The sequence below is a fragment of the Pan troglodytes genome, chromosome 13 (assembly GCF_028858775.2).
Source record: "Pan troglodytes isolate AG18354 chromosome 13, NHGRI_mPanTro3-v2.0_pri, whole genome shotgun sequence".
Classification (NCBI taxonomy): Eukaryota; Metazoa; Chordata; class Mammalia; order Primates; family Hominidae; genus Pan; species Pan troglodytes.
In genome coordinates, this window is record NC_072411.2 from 90,803,037 (window position 1) to 90,812,186 (window position 9,150).

Below are 9,150 nucleotides of genomic sequence, written 5' to 3' on the forward strand. Positions count from 1 at the left end.
TAAATTAGGCATAAAAAGGAAATAATAAAGATAAGAAAACTAGGAAAAATGGCAAATAAAGAAAAATAATAAAGCCAAAAGTCAAGTTGTGAAAAAGTTTAATAAAATTAATTATCTCTTCCCTAGACTGATCAAGAAAAGGGAGAAGTACATGCAAATATCCAGTGTAATATATGAAAGATAAGAGTACTTCCCAACTCTTGAGACTAATTTTCATAGACAACCTGATAAAAGTGTTATGAGAGAAGGAAAGGGTAAAATGATACTTTTCAGAAACACAGATATGCAAATTCTGAATCCAATAATAGCAGATTAAATCAATATTTTAAAAATATGATACTTTATGATCATAAGGATTTATCCCAGGGATTCAAAAGTAAACATTTGAAAATTAATACATAAAATACATGATGTTAACAGAAAATTGACAAAAAGTGTATGATCATCTAAAAACATGCAGAAAAAGATTTTGACAAAATCCAAAAGCCATTCAAGATTTAAAACTTTCAGCAAATCACAGACAGAAAAGCAGTTCTACAATGAAACCAAAACTCAAGGAAAACTTATAGCTAATGTGATAGCTATAGCGTAGCTATATAATAGCATTAATTGTAGTACTGAATGCATTCTTTCACAATCAGAAGAAAGGCAAATGTATCCATCACACCATTTTCATTCAAATAATATTAATTTCTCAATCTGTCTTTGAACTGTGTTACGTGGAAACAACATTTGGGGAGAGGCTCAGGGACTCTAGGCAGAGAAAGATGTGAAGAGGCTGAGTGTGTGAGCTCCAGGAAACACTTCCAAAATTTGATCAGAGAGATCTTGCCTCTATCTGTTTTATATATTGGATGCTATTTAATAATTAGTTTTAAACAGAAAAGTTTTAATTAAAAAATGTTGGAATTTTGTTGCTAGGAATACTCTCTTAAATATCTGAAATTCTGAGATTTTGTGTTAGAGATAATGATCACTAAGTAGAACCTGTAGGAAGTGACAAGTTTCTGACAATCTATATGGAAATTTTATTTTGTATTTTCTAAAAATATTTAGTTATTACCTCTGTAACAAGAAAAAGTACTTATTTCAAAATGTAGTATTTCTGAAATTTGGAGGCATTTTGCCTGCCACAAGTGAGGTCACTTGTGATATACTTGTTTTTATGTAAACTAGGCAAACAAAGTGACAGATAAAATACATATTCATCTGGCAGTCACCACACTTATTTACATTGATAGCACCGCATGAGATTAAATCTGATTTCAATTTGGATACCAAATTTGTAGTTCAGATGCCTGCAAATATTATAGCAGTGAGGTAAAAAATGTCTGTATACTATACCTATTTATTTTCACATGACAGAAAATGAAAATACAACTAAATTTCTTGAAATAGTTCATAAGATGTTCTTAGCTATGTAGTCTACAATGGATAACTCAATCATTCCAAAGTCAAGAACAGATCAAGTCCTTTTTTTGTCAAAAGTTACCTGTTGACCTTTAAGAGAAGCCATTATACTTCTGGAAATATACAATTTAATAAAAGGGGAAAAAGTTTGTTAATTCAACCAAATTCAAAATTCTGATAAAACATTGACATTCTTCAATATAACTCAAAATTACAAAGATAATTCTAAATATGATAAAAGGATCAAGATTACAAAAACAAAAAATACAAAATAGGCCACTGTGATATTCAAAAGTAATTCAGAACACGCTTTAGCTTTTGAAAGTTCAGAAGGCTCAGTTACAGACTTCTACCTGAGTCTGCAAAAGTAGGAGATATAACTGTGGCAACCATGAAGACACTCCTCTCCTATCTCAGATCCCCACTGCAGGAAGCATAACTGACCAATGACCAGTGGTCCCACATGCTACAGTTTGAGATCCATCATTGAATGTGCACAGAGGCCACAGTTCCCAGGTACCCTCTCAACCAATGATGGTGTAAGGCAGAGACCAAATCCAGGCACTTTTCTCCCAGGCCACTTTGACTTGAAGACCCCTCATTGGTTTTGCTGAAACTTTATTAGTAGTAGTAGTAGTATTCTTTAAGTTCTGGGATGCATGTACACAATGTGCAGGTTTGTTACATAGGTATACATGTGCCATGGTGGTTTGCTGCATCCATCAACTCATCTGCATTAGGTATTTCTCCTAATGCTATCCCTTCCCTAGCCCCCCACCCCTCAACAGGCCCCAGTGTATGATGTTCCCCTCCCTGTGTCCATGTTTTCTCATTATTCAACTCCCACTTATGAGTGAGAACATGCGGTGTTTGGTTTCCTGTTCCTGTGTTAGTTTGCTGAGAATGATGGTTTCCAGCTTCATCCATGTCCCTGCAAAGGACATGAACTCATCTTTCTTTTTTGGCTGCATAGTATTCCATGGTGTATCTGTGCCACATTTTCATTTTCTTTATCCGGTCTATTATTGATGGGCATTTGGGTTGGTTCCAAGTCTTTGCTATTGTGAACAGTGCTGCAATAAACATATGTGTGCATCTGTCCTTATAGCAGAATGATTTATAATCTCTTGGGTATATATTCAGTAATGAGATTGCTTGGTCAAATGGTATTTCTGGTTGTAGATCCTTGAGGAATTGCTACACTGTCTTCCATGATGGCTGAACTAATTTACACTCCCACTAACATTGTAAAAGTATTCCTATTTCTCCACATCCTCTCCAGCATCTGTCGTTTCCTGACTTTTTAATGATCACCATTCTAACTGATGTGAGATGGTATCTCATTGTGGTTTTGATTTGCATTTCTCTAATGACCAGTGATGATGAGCTTTTCTTCATGTTTGTTGGCCACATAAATGTCTTCCTTTGAGAAGTGTCTGTTCATATCCTTTGCCCACTTTTTGATGGGTTTGTTTGTTTCTTGTAAATTTTTTTATGTTCCTTGTAGATTCTGGATATTAGCCCTTGGTCAGATGGATAGATTGCAAAAAATTTCTCCCATTCTGTAGGTTGCCTGTTCACTCTGATGATAGTTTCTTTTGCTGGGCAGAAGCTCTTTAGTTTAACTAGATCCCATTTGTCAATTTTGGCTTTTGTTGCCATTGCTTTTGGTGTTTTAACCATGAAACCTTTGCCCATGCCTATGTCCTGAATGGTATTGACTAGGTTTTCTTCCAGGGTTTTTATGGTTTTAGGTCTTACGTTTAAGTTCTTAATCCATCTTGAGTTAATTTTTGTATAAGGTGTAGTTTCAGTTTTCTGTAGGTCCAGTTTCCGTTTTCTGCATATGGCTAGCCAGTTTTCCCAACACCATTTATTAAATAGGGAATACTTTCCTTTCCTCCTAAACTTTCTTTTCTTCTCTCCTCCACGAGGATTGAACCTACTTTGTGTTCTGAAAACTCTCCTCTCCTTTTCTGTCCCCAATAACATTTTTCTTCACAATTGTTTTCCCAGTAAATCTCTTATGTGTTTAATCCCTACAGCAGATCTGCTTCTCAAATATTCCACATTAAGATAGTAACCTAAAATTCTGTTGGCAAAAGTTTCCTTTTGCTTGTAAGTCAATTAAAAATGCAATATATAAATAATTTCCAGAAAAACCTGTAACTACATTAGTTTATATCTTATAGCATCTTAGAACTGAGAAATTACGGTAATGGTTGTAGTTTGTTGAAAATTTGTTGAATGTTATTTTGTCCTTTGAAATTTTTGTGATGTGAGTGTAAGCCCTGTAACCCATTTTGTGTGAAGTCAAATGTGTTGCTCATGATTTCTCCAAAGTGCCTTGGGCTTACATTTGAATGACCATTGCTAGCTCTCAATTACTGCTTCCTCTGCATTCTTGATTTCATTTTTATCTCTTCTTGCATGAAAGAATTTTCTCATGTCTTCTTTTGAAATATAGGACTCAGCTACTTTGACTTACTTTGAAAATGCTCATGGACACACACACACACTCCCACACACAGACCCATAAAGCACTTATATATGTATAATAGAGTTTACAAAAGGTTTAAGATATCAGAGAGAGAGATTATAAAGAATTAGAATTTACCTGAATATTAGATAAATCTATTTTAAAAGTCTTTGGTCAACCAGAAACCAGGTTTTTACTAATCTACTTTGTCTTTAGGTTCTATCCTTCTGCTATGATGCCCACATTTGTTTGTTTCTGTGTCTCTTTCTCCATCTTCCTCCTCTCCTTTCCCTAGTTTCCTCCTACCCACAAATTTGCATTTATTTCTTAGATACTTCAGCCATTTCTTTACTGACTCTTGCCAATTCATACATTCAGATCTCTCTCTTCTAGAATAGTCAGCAATTCATACAGTAATGCTATCTAATAACCTCAAAATTGTAATAAATCATAACAACAAGATATATATTTCTCATTCATAGGTCTCTGGGTTATAGTTCAGTTCATCTTATATGGGTTTGCCTGGGCTTACTTATACTACAGATTGTGATTCTTATCAGCAGCTATAAAGGGCAGGTTCTTTCCTTAGTGGATAGTGGAGAATCAAGAGGTTAATAAATACCATTTTACCCAGCAATCCCATTACGGGGTATATACCCAAAGGATTATAAATCATTCTACTATAAAGATACATGCACTCTTATGTTTATCGCAGCACTGTTCACAAGAGCAAAGACTTGGAACCAACCCAAATGCCCATCAATGATAGACTGGATGAAGAAAATATGGCACATATACACCATGGAATACTATGCAGCCATAAAAAAATGAGTTCATATCCTTTGCAGGGATGTGGATAAAGCTGGAAACCATCATTCTCAGCAAACTAACACAGGAACAGAAAAACCAAACACCACATATTCTCACTCGTAAGTGGAAGTTGAACAATGAGAACACATGGACACAGGGAGGGGAACATCACACACTGGGGCCTGTTGAGGGGTGTGGGGCTAGGGGAGGGATAGCATTAGGAGAAATACCTAATGTAGATAACAAGTTGGTGGATGCAGCAAACCACCATGGCACGTGTATACCTATGTAACAAACCTGCACGTTCTGCACATGTTTCCCAGAACTTAAAGTATGATATAATAAAAAAAAGTAAGTGAATATAAAGCCTTGCTTTGTGTCATATTTGCTAATATTCATTTGGCTGAAGCAGCTTATAAGACCGAGCCAAACCAAAATCAACAATGTAGGTAAATATTTTTTACCTATAATGGGAGGTACTGTAGTCACATGGCAAAGTATACCTATGTATAATTCCTTAGAAGGGAGGAACAATGAGTATACAAAGTATACTTGTGTATATTTCCTTAGAAGGGAGGAACAATGACAAAAAATTGTGAAAAATTCTTCCAAGTAAGTATTATTACATGAGTCAATATTCCAAAATACATAAAGAAAACTAATGTTAAAACGGATAGAAAATGAAATCAACAGTTGCTAGATAAGTTCACTCCAAATAAAATAAGAATGATTAAATAATCTGAAAAAAATTGATTGTATAATAAATATATTTATAACTCTTAAAAAGATAAGTAAAAGCCATATGCAGAGAATAAAAGTTTCAAGAACAGGTAGAATTAACACCTGTAGAAGCAAGTAGGAGCCCTGGAAATGGAAACTAGAATCATTGAAAGTAACAACGACACTAATTAATCAACTCAGAGATAGTATTGAGGAATTCTCCCAGGACACAGCATAGAGAGATGCAAGGGTAAAATACATCATAAAACAGTCTAAGAAATGGAGCATAGGTTTGGAAGTGTCAGTATAAGTCTATGAGGAGTTCCAGAAGAAAATAGCAAAGAGCAGAACAATTTTTGGAGAATGGGTGGGATATTTTACAGAATTAAAGACATGTAACCTCAGTTTGAAAGTGATAATTGAAAGTACAAAGCAAGATATAAATGATAAAGAAGTAAATACTCATAGCTAAATGCTTCGTGAATGAAAACATTAGAGATGATGAGAGAAAACAATTACCAACAAAAGAACTATCAATCCGGACTCTGACATCCAATTAATCTACCATCCAAACATGAAGATAATATAAATAGATACACAAAGATAAAGTTGGGAACAATAGACACTGAGGACTATTACTGGAGAGAGAGAGACAGGCAGCATGGTTTGAAAAACTACCCATTGGATACAATCAATGCTCACTACCTAGGTGACAGAATCCATGCCCTAAACCTCAGAATCACATAAAATACCCATGTAATGAACCTGCACATGGACTCTCTGAACCTGAAATAAAAGTTGAAGAAAAAAAAGATGAAGAGAATTTTATGATCCATAGCCCACACTGTAAGAACTTTTATAGAAATAAGCAATTTCATATCATTTGTCAAATTAAAAGTGATTTGCCATTTGCTATTTTATTCAAATTCTCAACAATCAGAACCAGTGTTATTTATATAATTTTCAACAAAGTAAAATTGAAGTTGCAGGAATGACAGGTAACATGCTCAAATTCATACAATAGTACCAGACTCTAACACAGAGTTTCTTAAATTAATCCTCACTCTATTTCTAATACATAAATAATTACCCACTTACAGAACATTTGGTCCCCCAGATAAAAGGAGTGATTCTAGAATTATAATACAAACCAGGGATTTTGATGCTAAGCATAAGTCCTGCAAATATAAGTTACTGTACATCACATACAATCAGATAAAAATCAGCATCTAACCTTTTTCCTGGTATGTTTATGTAGAGAACACTAAAAGAATCTTCTGATTTTATGAGAATTATTTTCTGAGGATTTGACATGGCTGTGTGTAGAGTCTGTGTGCAACTATTATTGTATTTACTTATTGTCATTTATTTTGTTTACTTCATTAATGGGGTCAACTATCAATGGACAGCTGCAATGATTATTGGAAAGTCTCTTGTTTTCCTTGCTGGCACAGTAGAGGCATCTTTCAATTCACATCTTACCCTTGACTAACTGATTAAAAAGGATTTACCTATCATTTAAAACAAATAAATAGAAACCAGAGAATTGTTTTCTTAGGACCATAATACTGTAGACGTCTCAGTCTTTTCAGAAGACAGAATGGAAACTCATTTTCTGAGTTTTGCATAAGGTCATACTACATTTATCTTTCAGGTATTTATTTTCCAGGCAATAATAGAGTTACATAATTGGCCCCATGCTTTAAAATAATCAATTACTCTGACCTCATGCGAAGCATATGGAATATGGTTAGTGGATGCCAGTCATTGCTATCATAAAATATAATAACTCTATTCCCCAAAGCACAAGAGAATTAACCACTGGTTGCTTTGGGGTGTGGCATAAACTATTCACTAATATTTTTGGCCTTGACTACACCTCTGAGACAGGTGCACTAAAATCTAAACCATTCCCATAGCTGGTACGTGTTACTCAGACTACATGTAGTAACTGAGAACTGTGTCATCATGGGGAGGAAAACTAATTATTTCCAGTACCCTCACCCAAGTTTAAGAGTGTGCAAAAACATACCTGCTAGATTTCAATAGGGCTGGTGTTTTCAAAGCTCTCTGTGGTTATGTGATCATGTCTATAAAAGAATATAAAATTTATTGAAGTTGGTAAAGTTACAAACCTACAAAATGAAAGGAATGAGATAGACATTGACATATTTCAGAAGCAGTTTCCAACCAATGAAAATGGAATTTGTGATTTTAAAACTTTAATACACATTTGAGAAGAAGACTGAATATAATTTATATCCTTCCACTGCTGGCTATTATGGAACCTACAGGGCAGGACTGTGGAAGTGGGTATGTCTAGAATAAGAAGAAAAATACTGATAGAATCCAGGTGTGAGTATAGATTTAGAGCCAGATAACTCTTAAATTCCTAATTAGTGGCCAAGGAGTCAGACAGCCAGGAAGATTGTGGCAAAGTAAAGAATATTGAAATCAACTCTAGAAATAGTAACTAAGCAGTCTTGTTCATGGAAGAGGTCTTATGTGTTCTACACAGTATGACTCATGGGCAAGCCACAAGGTGAAATAATCAAAACAATAAAAGCAATAGCTAACAGATAATGAGTTTTCCTATGTACTAGATACATATCTCATTTACTATTCTAAACTGATGATTAGGAGGCTATATTTAAATCCCTTTTAACTCATGCCCTTTCAACCTCACCATGCCTCACTCCACCTACTGAGTCTGGTCTCATCTCCCCTACATGCCCATTCTCCTCTGTTTCTATGAAGATCTGCTTTTTGTATACTATAATTTGTGTTTTTTGTTTGTGTGTGTGTTTGTTTGAGACAGGGTCTCACTCTGTCACCCAGGATTGAGTGCAGTGGTGGGATCTCTATCTCGGCTCACTGCAGCCTCTGCCTCAGGGGCTTGATCTGTTATTTTGCTATCCATCTCTATAACATCTAATGCATGTTTCTTTATTCTATCAAACAACACACTTCCCTCTAAGTTTGAACAAGTCAAATACATGAAACTTTACTGACTTGCTCCATCTAGCTTTAAATTAGGGGGCAAGATGTCCTTTTAAGTGTTGATCATCAAGTAATTTATTCTGAATATATAAACCCACAAATTTCAGGGCCTTTATTTTAAATAATATCCTCTTCGTAGATATGCATGATTTATTTACTCTGCTATCAGTCACTAAGTGTACTCTACGTTCTTTGTTGAGTTTAGTAAATATCAGTAATTTTAACATTATTTCTTAAAATAGTGTTACTTTCCAAATTAAGTGTTAAAGCTGGAACTTCTTAGAAAGATGCACACCACCCTTTCATGGCCTTTCTCTGCAACTTCATCTCCCGGTAACCTTGCCTTACAAACTATGTTTTAGCCAAATAATTCCCCAATGACAATTGGCTGTTCCATGACACTATGTGTTGCTCATATGTTGTCATCTTGCTTTTTCACTTTACTAATGACTGATTCTTTCAGACACGCTCAGAGTTGTGTTGATTATCTCTCTTCTGCGGACTCCTTAAGCATAGTATTTGCATATACACACACAATATCGTAGTAAAATTACCTATTTTTGTGTCAGTTTCCTCCAGAGTCATTCTAGCTCTCCAAAGTGAGACACAGATTCTTATGCAACCCTCTATTTCTAGTGCTTGTTCAGTGTCCACGACATGGCACACACTAAACTGAATAGAGCTCATGTCTCCTATCTCCCTATTACCTCACATTTACTCGTATGATGCAA